Source organism: Mandrillus leucophaeus, unplaced genomic scaffold (genome assembly GCF_000951045.1).
Source record: "Mandrillus leucophaeus isolate KB7577 unplaced genomic scaffold, Mleu.le_1.0 Scaffold382, whole genome shotgun sequence".
In the NCBI taxonomy this organism is placed as follows: domain Eukaryota; kingdom Metazoa; phylum Chordata; class Mammalia; order Primates; family Cercopithecidae; genus Mandrillus; species Mandrillus leucophaeus.
In genome coordinates, this window is record NW_012104054.1 from 1,535,298 (window position 1) to 1,548,625 (window position 13,328).

Consider the following 13,328-nt stretch of genomic DNA (forward strand, 5'->3'; position numbering starts at 1 on the left):
TTTCTTTTTTTTTTATGATTCAGTTTTGGCAGATTGTATGTTTCTAGAAATTGATCCATTTCTTTTAGATACCCAGTTTGATGGCCTATAATTGCTCATAGTAGTCTCTAATGATACTTTGTATTTTTATGCTCTCAGTTTTAAGGTCTTCTCTTTCATTTATAATTAAACTTGAGTCTTATCTTTTTTCCTTTAGTCTGGCTAACAGGTTGTAGATTTTGTTTATCTTTTCAAAAATCCAGCTCTTGGTTTCATTGAGCTTTTGTTTTTCTAGCCTCTATTTCTGCTCTGATCTTTATTGTTGATATTTAGTCAATTAGTATAAAATATCTCAGCAGTTAAGGAGTATGAATTTAGCCACACCTTTTGTATTTTTCAATTGCTGTCTAGCTGACACATAACTAAGCTGGCATCTCCTTCTTGAGGTAGTCCTTTCTCTCCCTAATTTCACAAGAATTCAAAGAATTTGCTCCAGTCTTTGTCTACTAAGCCACTGGACTTTTCTTAAACTTGATCGGTGAGAGAGGTGCTAACAACATTGGACCTTAAAAGGGAAAACATTGACCTTCATGGAAAACTCTTTCCCCATCTCATAACATTATCCCATGCAAATATTCCCATCTCCTCACCAGTAACCAACTCAGCATTTCAAAATCAGATTAAAGGCAGCTTTCGTTAGCCAACGTCGTCCTTATTATCTTCTTTCACCTGGACAGTGGGTTAAGGTACCCATTCAAGTAGCCCTTTTCTGAACAAAAATCAGTCCAACGTGACTAGTCTTGTCCATCTAGATGAAAAACACTTTTGGAAATTAAGAACTTTACATTCCACATCAATTGCTCTGTTATATTCGCTTCAGTAAATATATGTTTATTTTAATTTCTATGAAATTTCCTTTTTTTTCACTTTTTCTTAGTGGCCTATTCTAACTACGTGAATGCAGTGTCCTTCAAATATCTCTTAAGATACAAATTAAATTGTTTCAGTAAGTTTTTCTATATTTCACCAGTAATTCAATTGTTTCAAGAGTTAACTTCAGTTTGTTTACTTTGGTGGCTCATTTTTATGCTTTTTTTCTTCAATATATGGAAATTCTTAGTTGTTCATTTATATTTATAAGTAGTTCATTTATATTTACAGGTGGCTAGTGTGAAAGTTACAGCTTCTTTGATAATGAATATGATTACAAATTATAGAAGCCATCACTATAGTTAGTGAGCTAGGTGGTATCTTAGTCCATTCAGGCTGCTGTAACAAATTACCATAGATGCAAGGCTTAAACAACAGACATTTATTTCTCACAGTTCTGTAGGCTAGGAAGTTCATGATCAAGGTGCTGGCAGGTGCAGTGTCTGGTGAGGGCCTGCTTCCTGGTTCGCAGAAGGCCATCTTCTTGAGGTGTCTTCACATGGCAGAGAGCAAAGATAGAGGAAGCAAGTTTTCTCATGTCTCTTCCTATGAGGCACTAATCCTGTCATTAGGGTTCCACCTTCATAACCTAATTACCTCCAGAGGCCCCATCTCATAATACTATCCCATTGAGATTTAGAGCTTCAACCTACGAATTCTGAGGGACACAAAAATGCAGTCATGTAGTGGATGGGAGTTTTCCATTAGAAGGTGAGAAAGTCTAGCCCTGTTGGCAGCTGACATTACCCAAGAGCACCATTCCACTTCTCTTTATAACCCCAGTAGTCACTTTAAATATCCCTTGCCTATCCCCAGTGGCAGAATCCATCTGCTCCTTTATTACCTTTCAAACTGTTCATGCCAGTTCTGTTGGATCTGGGTGGAAATCCCTTTTCCAGGTGCTTGAAACACCCCAGGTTCATTAGCCTTCCCATCAAATGCCACAAAGTTGAGTATCTTCCTTACCTCCTCATAATTATGATCCCTAGGCTTTTCCAAAAAACTCCAAACTTTTCAAACTTCTGTTTAAAATTGAACAAACTCCTTTCTTCTTCCATCGCTACTCTCTTTCATTTATATTAACTGTACTTACCAGTTCTATTTGGTTATTTCATCAGACTAATCCCATCTGCTTTATATCATCCAGAAATGTTTTGCTTCTGCTGGTATCGCTCTTCCACATTTCCTAGTGCTGCTTTAGTGTTATGCTTATTTTTCACCCTGGTGGAACTTTAAGAACAGAAAAGTAAACATATGTGCTTAGTCATCAAGAGGGCACTTAGCTCCCAAGTGGCCTTTTCGCTTTGTTGTTTTTCTTTTTTCCTTCCCTATTTATTTGTATTACTTCCACTGATTTAGTTTCTTTCATTTTGTTTTTATTCAAATACATTTATAAAAGCAGTACTGGCATAGGAATTAACTATTCCTTTATTCTAATCATGTTTCTGTGATTCCTGCCTGACACACAGCAGGTACTTATTAAGTATTTTTGAGCAAATGAATAAATGAAGCAAATTATCACACACTCCCCACCCCAGACTTCAGCTTTTCCAATGTGAAATTAAGAGACCTCTGCAAGTAATAGCAAGCTATGGTTCTTCTTGGGCTTGATAAAAAACATTTATCGTCACTGAATATCAAGCACCAAGAGGAGAGAGGCAGCCAGTGTATGAGCAACACCAACCTAAGACAGAAAACTGTGATCAAAAGCCTAAAAAGAGACCTATGACATCAGAGTCTCAGAGGAGTTCAAAGCAATCATAATTAGGCTTGATAACCGACTCTCTGGTGGCTACATAACTATGATCAGGCCAGAGGGCAAGTGAGCACTGACTGAGTAAACTGAGAGAGCGAGGTAATAACACAGTCTGCCTTTAAAGGACCTGTGTAAAGATCTTCTCCCTTTTCCCAAATTCCCTTCATAAAAACCAATGTAGAAAAAAATCTGTAGGGCCCTAGGGCCTGGAAACCCAGCACTGAGAAATTATTTTAACCTCCTGGATGGGAGATCTATGAGCTGTAAGTCTGGACTTAAACACCGTCTGCAAGGTTGACAATGATGATAAGGTTCCCAAGTCAAATGGTAAGTCTGACGCAAACACTCAGGTACTCCATACCACATGTGCTCATCAGAAACTATTCATTAGCAATGAAGTTGGTGGACAAAACTAAAAGTCACAATTATAACAATGTTTTCAGGAAGTCTTTTACATTTTGAATCACCTTATTACCATACTATTTCTGAGAAATCTAAGTAAGGAAAAAGAAGAAATTACAAATTTTATATCTGCTTAATATAGTGATCTTCAAACACAGTCACCTGGAGGGCTTGTTAAAACACAGACTGCTGGTCCCCACCCTCAGTTTCTGATTCAATAGGTTTAGGATGAGATCCAAAAATTTGCATTTCTAACAGATTCCCAAGAGACGGAGGTACTGCTTATCCTGGGACTATACTCAATAATTTCAAAATGTCTGCTACAGCTGAGTCTGCTTTTGGTGCTTACCTTGATTTTTCACACTGCGTTTTTTTCTTGCCTTTTGACATGTGTTATAATTTTTTGTTGAAAACGACATGATTTATTGAATAATAGGAACTGAAGTAAATAGGCCTTTAGTGTGAGGTTATATGTTTATCTGCCTAGCAGTTAGGCTGAATTTAATGTGTGGTACAGCTACAGGTGTTGGAGGCTTCAATCACCACCGGCCACCTTGTTTTTGTCTCCCATGTTGTCTTTGGGTTTCCCTAGAAATTCATTCTTGGATACAGTTTTTGTCTTTCAGCGCTCCAAGTTGTAACTCACTGTTATTATGTAGGAGTCCTATTGGTGTAGTGTGATGGTACTGGGAAGCATTCTATAATATTAGGATTAAATTGCCATTTCTTATGGGCCTGAGTCCTCAGACTGCGACCTTCAGAAGTCTTTCTTAGACTTTTTTTCTCCCTTACTTGAGGCAGAAAGGGTACAGAGGATTCAGTTGTCAAATTGCACTTCCTCTACATAAGATAAGGCTCTGGTAAGCTAGTTTTCCTGCAGGGCAGGACTTTGACATGAAGAACACACTGGGCTTATTTCAAAATGGTTACTGTTGCCCTGCCAAAACCACAAGGGGATTTTTCTCCAATCTTCACTAAAAGAATCTGGTAGGAATCTGCTACTATATGAATGTGAGTGTACCCCCAAAATTCATGTGCTAAAATCTAACCCCTAAATTGATTCTATTAAGAATTGGGGCTTTTGGGAGGTGATTAGGTCAGGAGACTGAATACATTATAAAAGAGATTTGAGGAAGCCTGTTTGCCCCTCCTGCCACGTGAGGACACTGCAAGAGAGACTATCCATGAGAAATGGGGCCTTCACGAAATGCCAAATCTGCTGGAGACTTCATCTTGGATATCCCAGCCTCCAGAATTGTAAGCAATAAATATATATTGTTTATAAATTACCCAGTCTGGTATTTTTGTCATAGCAGCCTGAACAGACTAAGACAGGATCCCACAAATAAATCTCACAAAAGCGTGACAGGTCCCGGTCCTCCTGAGACTGGGCTCCAGGAGTTTTTAACTCTCAAGCTTGTCCACACTCAGCTTCAGCAACTTTTCAGTTACCTTTAAGAAACACTCAAATGCTCCTACCCATTACTAGCTCCAGTTTTTTGTGTTTCTGGTAAGCTGTGATTCTCGTATTTGCCTGTCCCTTCAGCTTCCTAAACAGCAATTTACCCTGTCACCTCAATTCCCTGATAGACTAAGAAGAGTTATTGAGCTACGTTTTCTCTTGTGGTGAAGACAGGTGAGACATCTCTAAGTTATTTACATGTGTAAGAAGAAACCAGAAGTCAGGACTGCTTGGGGATTATACTTTAAGAACCACTGGTGTAGTGAGAAAATAGCCACCTTCAGTCAGTCTCAAAATACATGAAAGCTTTAGGCTCCACTGCATAGCCTCCAATACCCACCTTAATTTAATAATTATTTGTAGCATTATTTTCTTCCAGCCAATGTCCTTCATGTCAAAACTAATACATGTGTCAAAAAAGGGAGAAGACCCAACACCCTTGATTGAGAGGTCTCGTGTTGTACATGTCTGAGCCTGCCTCACCCTGAGTCACATCCTCACCCTAAGCCACATCCTCGAGTGTACCTGTTGGAATGCTTTTAGCTGCAAGTATCAAAATACCTGACTCAAACGGTAGGAACAATAAGAAGTGTTCTAACAGTAAGTATTGACGACATAAGAGAGACTCTGAAGCATAATGGACTGCCGGGCAGTGGACCTAAAAGCTCAACTATGTCATCAAAGCCACAGGTTCTTTCTACTTTTCATCCTGCTATCCACACTCTTTATTTGATTCTAAACTTGGTTCCCCTTATGTTTCCAGTAAGTTCTCAGTGGCAAAAAGAGGCTAAATGTTTTCCTGTTCATGTCCACTGGGAGAGAAAAAACAAGTTTTCTCCAGCAATCAAAGAACTGCTCTTTCTTTTATACTGTTTGGGACAACTTAGGTCATATGCTTACCTCTAAACCAATACAGATGCTCCTGAACTTATGATGATGTTATATCCAGATAAAACAACTAAACACTGAAAATATTGTAAGTCAAAAATGCATTTAATACAGTTGACCTACTGAACATTATAGCTTAGCCTAACCTACCTTAAACATGCTCAGAACACTTACATTAGCCTATAGTTGGGCAAAATAATGTAATACAAAGCCTATTTTCTAATAAAATATTAAATATGCAATTTTTTGATTACTGTATTAAAAATGAAAAAAAATGTTGTATAAGTATTCATCATTAATGTACACAGCTAAAAGCACCATCGTAAAGTGGAAAAATTGTAAGTTGAAGCATTGTAAGTTGGGAATCATCTGTAACTGCTGCCACATGAAGCTATGAGCCGATTGGCTTAGGCTTAGCTTCCTGAACCACCATATTCAAGAAGTATGAGACATATACTGTGTTTTAACTAATCAAGAACTAACGAGGAGCTCAGTCAGTTCTGTAAACTACAAATGGGAAAATAAAGATCCTTACAGCATAGAATTTTTGACATAATTTTGACATGTGCTCACATGAGTCTAAATTTGAGAGTACACACCATTAGTGGCTACGAATAATTCCAGCGACACATTTTTTAAAACGTCTGGTCTTAAATATAAAAAGTGCCTTGGACACAATACCTGTCATGCCCACCGAAGATATTCCTCTAAGGACATTCTCACGAGACGTGAAATCTCTTCTCCTTCCCTCAAAAATCTTCAGTTGGCTTCACAACTATTTAACAGGAGAAACAAAATAAACTTTAGCATTCCTTTCTTCTTGGACTCCTTTAGAAAGTTGTAGAGCATTATTTTCCTTTTGTATTTCAGCAATTCTGTTTGTGGGCAGCTTTTTGGTTTTTTTTTTTTTTTCTCTAAGCTGATCATTATGGATAAACATAAAATCTCTAAATAGATTTTCCTAGTCAGTTAACCATATTCTTGGGGGAAAACATAAGGTAGAATCATTATTAAAAAGCATTCTCAGTAATACACACATCTTTATTATGTCAGTCTTTTGCCAAAAAAAAATAAGATTGATAGTAAATTCCATTTAATTTTTTTTCTTCACAAAATCAAGCCATCTGCCTCAAAACACACCACCAGCCTCTGTTAGATGAATTCACATATTTAAAAGCCCCGAAGTAACCATTTGAATGGAAATTGGACACTTCTTGTCATTTAGGAAGCTTTTTTAAACTGGAAAGGCTTCTCGTTTGTTCAATTAAATGTGTGTGTATGCAATACACTTTATGAAATTTATCCCAAAACAGTGAGGGCTGAAATAATATTTGAAACAGATGGCACAGCTGCTGTACTTAGAGAGCTACCCATGGACATAGATGGGGACATTGAGGGAACTATGGAGTGCAAGCCAAAATATTGTACAATCAAGACTCTTAGTCACAGCCATTAAAGATGGGAAAATCTTTTTAATGTCAACCTCTTCCATAATGGAGGTGTGTGGAAAGGGCTACGATGTAAGTCAAGTGGAATTTATATCCTTTTCTGGATGAACACTTCTCTTCTCAGTTGAGCCTTAAAATTTGAAAATACTGGATCTGCTGCCTTGGAGTTTTCTCTCTCTTGAATACTATTTGAAAACAATGCTGAAAGTATCATTCCCAAGGGAATGTTAGACAGTGGCATATGCATAGCAGAGAAAAGCAAATTATAGTGTTTAAAGCTAGAGGGAGGGAACTGATGGAAACCACAGACATCGTTTCTCTAGTGCCCTAATTTTATAGGTGAGGAAACAAAGGCCAAGGAGGGTTAAATGACTTCTCCTCCACCCCACAGTACTGGTCTCTGGAGACTCACTCCCAGGCAACTTCCGTCACAAATACTGCTTACTAAAAGGAAAGGAAAGTTTGGGTATTTTTTTTTAATTTTATGCCATTTTATTTCATTTCGTTTTAAATAACACTGTCACATCTTTTAAAATTCCATTACTTATGAGGCAGATTTGAAAGGCAAAATAGAAAAACAGATCAATTTTTTCTTAAAATTGCTTTAAGGTAAATTATTTTACAAAAATGGAAGTATATATGCTCTAATTTGGGGAAACTGTGTGTGAACAAGATATTTGGCTAGATTTTTCATTTCACATTAATCATGTGGACATAATTTGCATGTTGTTTTACAACACCTAACAATTCTGCATATTAATCTAATCAAGGAGGCTAATTTTTAAACACAACATTTTTGAACTCAGAATTTGTGAGTGGGTGTAATATGCCTGTAATATTACAACCCCCAATTGTAATATGCAACCCCCAATCTTCTGCCCTACATATAAGTCATAAGCAGTGAACAGAAGGAAAACATTCCAATATTCATAGCAACAATTCTTTTCAAATGCAGCAGTGTCTGGAGTCCAAAGGTTCATACATTTCCCTCTCTGTGGTGGCTTTACAGACATAAGTGTTGAAAGCAGATGCCTTCAGTTTCTCTCAGGGAGATCCCTGAACTACTGAAAATGACAAATCTCGGCAATCACCTTCAGGCTCCCATATTCTTCTACATTGAAAAGAAATGGGTAAAATCTTTAATAAGAAAAGCAACAAATAACTAAGTTTATCCATCATCTTCTCTGAAGTACTGCTAACGAAACAGAAATGAAGCCATATCCATCTGCAAAGGAACTTTTTCCCAGTAGACAATGATTCTGTACTTCAGTGGAGTCCTCCTGGTGAGGGCAAATTGATTTTCTAGAACATTCTTGGTTATTCCAGGGAGAGAATAAAGTCGCAGCCTGACACGTTAACCTCCCACTACATTTCTAAGACAGGATCTATACACCTGGAACAGAGAAATAATTAGGGCAACTTCAGGTCACTTCAAGAGAAAGTCTATTTAGGTCTGAATGACCCCAACAATTGGATTATTTACTACCTTTGCCTCACCAATTATTTCACCATGACTCTGTGAATGCATGGTTGTAGCACAGTCTTTGTCTCCGTGAAAGTCAGAGGAGTAGTTCCTGAAAAGCAATAACTGCACACAACTAACATGTACACTGATAACCAGCATGGCGTCTCTCCAAAGTAAGATTATACTTCTCTACCTTTTGCACTCAGGGAAAACAAATAAATTTCTCCAGCACCCTGAAAAGTATCAATCTATTTGTTTCCAATGCATGTTTTTGATGGGTTTTTATAACAAATTTTAAAATTAGAAAGGCTCAAATACACTGATCTTAGAACTTCTTTTAAGCTACTGACATTTCCTTTCTCACATAATAAATGATGAGAGCCAGTCAACAGTTAAAGGGTGTTTCCGTTTCTTTGATGTGGTCTTCTGTATTACAAAACCTCACTGAAATTTATTCCTATGAAGTTCTACATCAGGATGCATAAGTCATCCATACAAACGCACACATTCATTCACATATATGCTAATTTGGAAAGAGGGAGAAAAGGAGAATTTTATTTGGTAAAAAAAAAAAAAAGCAGCACAGCAAACCTATCTTTGAATTACTTCTACCATTTTGTTTTTCTATTAGTATACTGGAAAGTCTATCCTAGGGCAACATGGATAGCTAATCTCATATTCATTCCTGAAAGTTCTAATTAATGATCCAGGAACTCATTCTGAGGTAAGAGAGCCTACCATTTGGTGTTCCGTGTCATTTAGGGTCATTTGCAATTGAATGCTGCAGGAGATGATTTGCAGTGCTGACTTGTAAGTATTGCTCAAGTTATCTTATGTCAAACTACATACTCTGGAAGGACTCTAGGAAACTGAAAGAGAGAAATAAAAGAGTTTTAACACAAAGGACTTTATATGAAACAAGGAATGAAATCCTTTATTAGTCTCTAAATAAAGAATTGTAAGACAGATGAGGAGAGTGTCCATCCTTAATCTGTTTGATGACGGGAAGAAAAGCAAAGACTGCTATAGAGTAGAAAAATACCATCAACAATGAGTGATCAGTTCCCAAAGACCTGTGAAGGTCAGAGTAACAGTAAGAGGGGCCACAGCAGCAGGGATGGACACTACCAGGTGATGACTGAGAATTTAAGCTTCCAAACAAAATATATAGGCCACCCTAAAAAATTAAAGTGGTGTTTCTTTATCCTCTACTATGCATTTGAAAGTCATCTGCTTCTACTTCTTGAAAGTCCACACTTTTCAACCCAGGTTAAGACCTTCTGTCACTTCTCCATGGGCCCCTGCTCCCTCCATACAACAACCTCCAAGCCTTACCATTGTGAGCAATTATGATAGGTGTATTTTTCTGGAGGTGTATTATATCACAATGAAATAAAGACACAGCCACAAATTAACAGACAAATATGAAATACGTCAAACCACACCTAGCCAGTTCTGTTTCTGAGAAAGATGGTGAGTTGTTCAGTGTATTCTTTGCAGCCTGAATTTTTTAACAAGAGAAGATGCATCTTCCTCAGAGCTAAACCCCAGCCTCCTTCCCAGAGTTTCCTTCCTCCCTGGTCTTATTACACTACTGAACACTACCATCTTACATGGAGCTGTTACCCATTTTTCCTTCTGTTCTGCAATCTATAATTTTCATATCACAAGTTGGCATATGAAATTTAATAATATTCTTAGATTTATTTAATTCTAATATTCAGTTTCATGTTGTGATTTCGGAAAAACATAACTTACTGGAACCAAGTTATTACTCTTACCATGAATGTTTCAAATACCTTTCAAAGGATAAATTATCTTCTACTTTTTCCAGTTTAAGCAACTCCACCCACACGGATGCACACAAAATCTTGTAAAAGTTGACAAAAGGCCAACTTGAAGTGTGCTTATGAATGGCAATCTAAAGCTTGATGAAAGTAAATTAGAAATCCAATGATCAGAAAAATCCAGTTGGGATAACTCAATTCACAACCATGACCTTTAAATAATTTCTTAAAAATAAAAATCTCAGCCGGGCGCGGTGGCTCACGCCTGTAATCCCAGCACTTTGGGAGGCCCAGGCGGGTGGATCACGAGGTCAGGAAATCGAGACCATCCTGGTTAACACGATGAAACCCCGTCTCTACTGAAAATGCAAAACAGAATTACCCGGGCATGGCGGTGGGCGCCTGTGGTCCCAGCTACTCCGGAGGCTGAGGCAGGAGAATGGCGTGAACCCGGGGGGCGGAGCTTGCAGTGAGCGGAGATAGCACCACTGCACTCCAGCCTGGGCGACAGAGCGAGACCCCGTTTCGAAAAATTAAAAAATAATAAAAAATAAATAAATACAAATCTCATTCTATACTTCCAATCAATGTCGCTCAAGCAAATGCCTCATTGTACATAAAGGATTAAATTCCTCTATGTATCTTAGATGTCTGTAGCTTTTGAATGAGAAGACAATTTCTTGGCAGAAAATAGATAAAGTTCCATATGGCTCTTGTCTATTTCTTTCAAAAATTCTGTTGCAATTAGGATCCCTTCTCATAATAAAAACATGATGAGACTGACAGTTTTCTGAAATCATAGCTAGTATATTAGGAAAATTTGCTCTTGGTTTTCAATAACTACAGAGCATAACAGAGGAACAAATTGTTGATCAAAGAGGGCCTGAAATGTTAACCACCTTCTTAAGGAATTGTATTTACCTGAAATTCAGTTCAACTTTAGGAAGTCTCATATACAATGGCAACTCATTATAAGTTTCTTCATTTTTATAAATTACTTCCTGCTAAAATGTGCTTTAATTTTTTCTTTAAAACAAGATAAATGGAAATTTGAAAAGTAGAAAGTAGATTGGAAGATACATCGATCTTGAGAAGGTGAAGGAGTCAAATATCACATTTAAAACTCTATTTTCCAAGGTGGCCAAATATAAGCCTTCACCCATCATTTTCCCTGCAGGAACACCAAACTGGACAACTATCCACACAATAAAACATCCTCACAGGAACCAAAAATCAGGTCTGTGATCAGAGTACCTAGTTTTTTTTGTTTGTTTGTTTGTTTGTTGTTTTTTGTTTTTTGTTTTTTTTTTTGAGACGGAGTCTCACTCTGTCACCTGGGCTGGAGTGCAGTGGCATGATCTCAGCTTACTACAAACTCCGCCTCCCGGGTTCACACCATTCTCCTGCCTCAGCCTCCCGAGTAGCTGGGACTACAGGCGCCTGCCACCTCGCCCAGCTAGTTTTGTTTATTTTTAAGAGAGACGGGGTTTCACCGTGTTTGCCAGGATGGTCTCGATCTCCTGACCTCGTGATCCACCCACCTTGGCCTCCCAAAGTGCTGGGATTACAGGCGTGAGCCACCACGCCTGGCCAGAGTACCTAGTTTTAACTTTATATCACAGAAAGAGGCACTAAAGAGGATGGGAAAGACAGTCTTGAATTGCCAGAGCCAACCCTCTTCCTTCCTGTGGCAGTGGTCACATAGCACTGAAAGAGAATCTGTGCACTTAGGGGAAGGAGAGCACAGTGATTGTGGGACTTTGCATTGGATCTCAGTGCTGCCCTATCACAGTGAAAGCAACACCAGGCAAAACTCACCTGGTGCCCACAGAGGGAGCATTTAGTCCATTCCTAGCCAGAGAGAATCACTCATCTCAGTGGGCAGAACCAGAGTTCTGGCAAGCCTTGCCACCACAGGCTAAAGTGCTCTGGGGTTCTAAATAAACTGGAAAGGCAGTCCAGGCCACAAGGACAAAAATTCCAGGGTAAAACCTTGTTGCCATGCTGGGCTCAGAGCTAGTGGACTTGAGGGGCGTGTGACCTAGTAAAACATCAGCTGGAGTGGCCAAGGGAGTGCTTGCATCTCCCTAACCCCAGCCACAGGCAGCATAGGTCACAGCTCTGGAATAGACTCTCACATTCCAAGCCCTAGTTCTTGGATGACATTTCTACAAACACCCTGGGCCAGAAAGAAACCCACTGGCTTGGATTAAGATGATGGATAGAAAGCAGGACTAGCTTGCTTCCCCAACTCAGACAGAAAGAGCAGCATGTAGAGACTCACATTACAAACTTTTGCTCCACGAACTATTACAGGAACATACCAGGAGTGACAAGAGAATCCACAGACCCTTTGAGGAAACTGGATCACTGCTGCAGGCTCCCCGAGATGCTAGAAAATTGGGAATCTGTTTGCTTTCTCAATGGGGAGGCTCGTGGTCTGGGGCAAGCTCTCAGCTCTCATCACCGGCTTCCTGGAAATAGAATTGGTACTGTTGGGGAAGATGAGGGGAGTGAGACCAGCCTTTAGGACTGCAGGCTGTGTGGGAATGGGACAGGGCCTGTGACTGCCAGCTCTCCCCAACTTCCATGGTGACCTGTATGACTCAGCAGATGTGGCCATAATCCCTCTGAAAATATAGTTCCACTGGACTGGGAACCATACCCCCATTCCCAACAGCAGCTGCAGCAAGCCCTGCCCAAGCTAAGGCTGAGCTCAGACATGCCCATCCCTGCCCCCACGTGGTGGTCTTTCCCTACCTGCCCTGGTAGCCAAAAACGAAGTCCATAATCTCTTGGGAGCTCTATGGCCCCGCCCACTGCCTAAGAAACCTGAATACTTAACCAGGTGTCCCTAGGGTGAGTTTGCATCCTCCTCCCTGTAGGACTGCAGCTGATGCACTATTGAAAGTGCCACCACCTGGCTGGAGGCCAAAAATTACAAAACCGGTGTGCTAAACAAAAATACAACCAAGGGCCCTCACAGAGTCAACTTCACTCCCCTGCTACCGTCACTAGAGCAAGTGCTGGTATCCACAGCTGTAAGACTCGAAGATGAATCACATCACAGGACTCTGCAGACACTCCCCAGTACCAGCCCAGAGCCCAGTAGCTCTTCTGGGTGGCTAGATTCAGAAGACCAAAACCAATCCATACAGTTTGGCTCTCAGGAAGCCTCTTTCCTAGGAGAAGGGGGAAAACACCACATCAA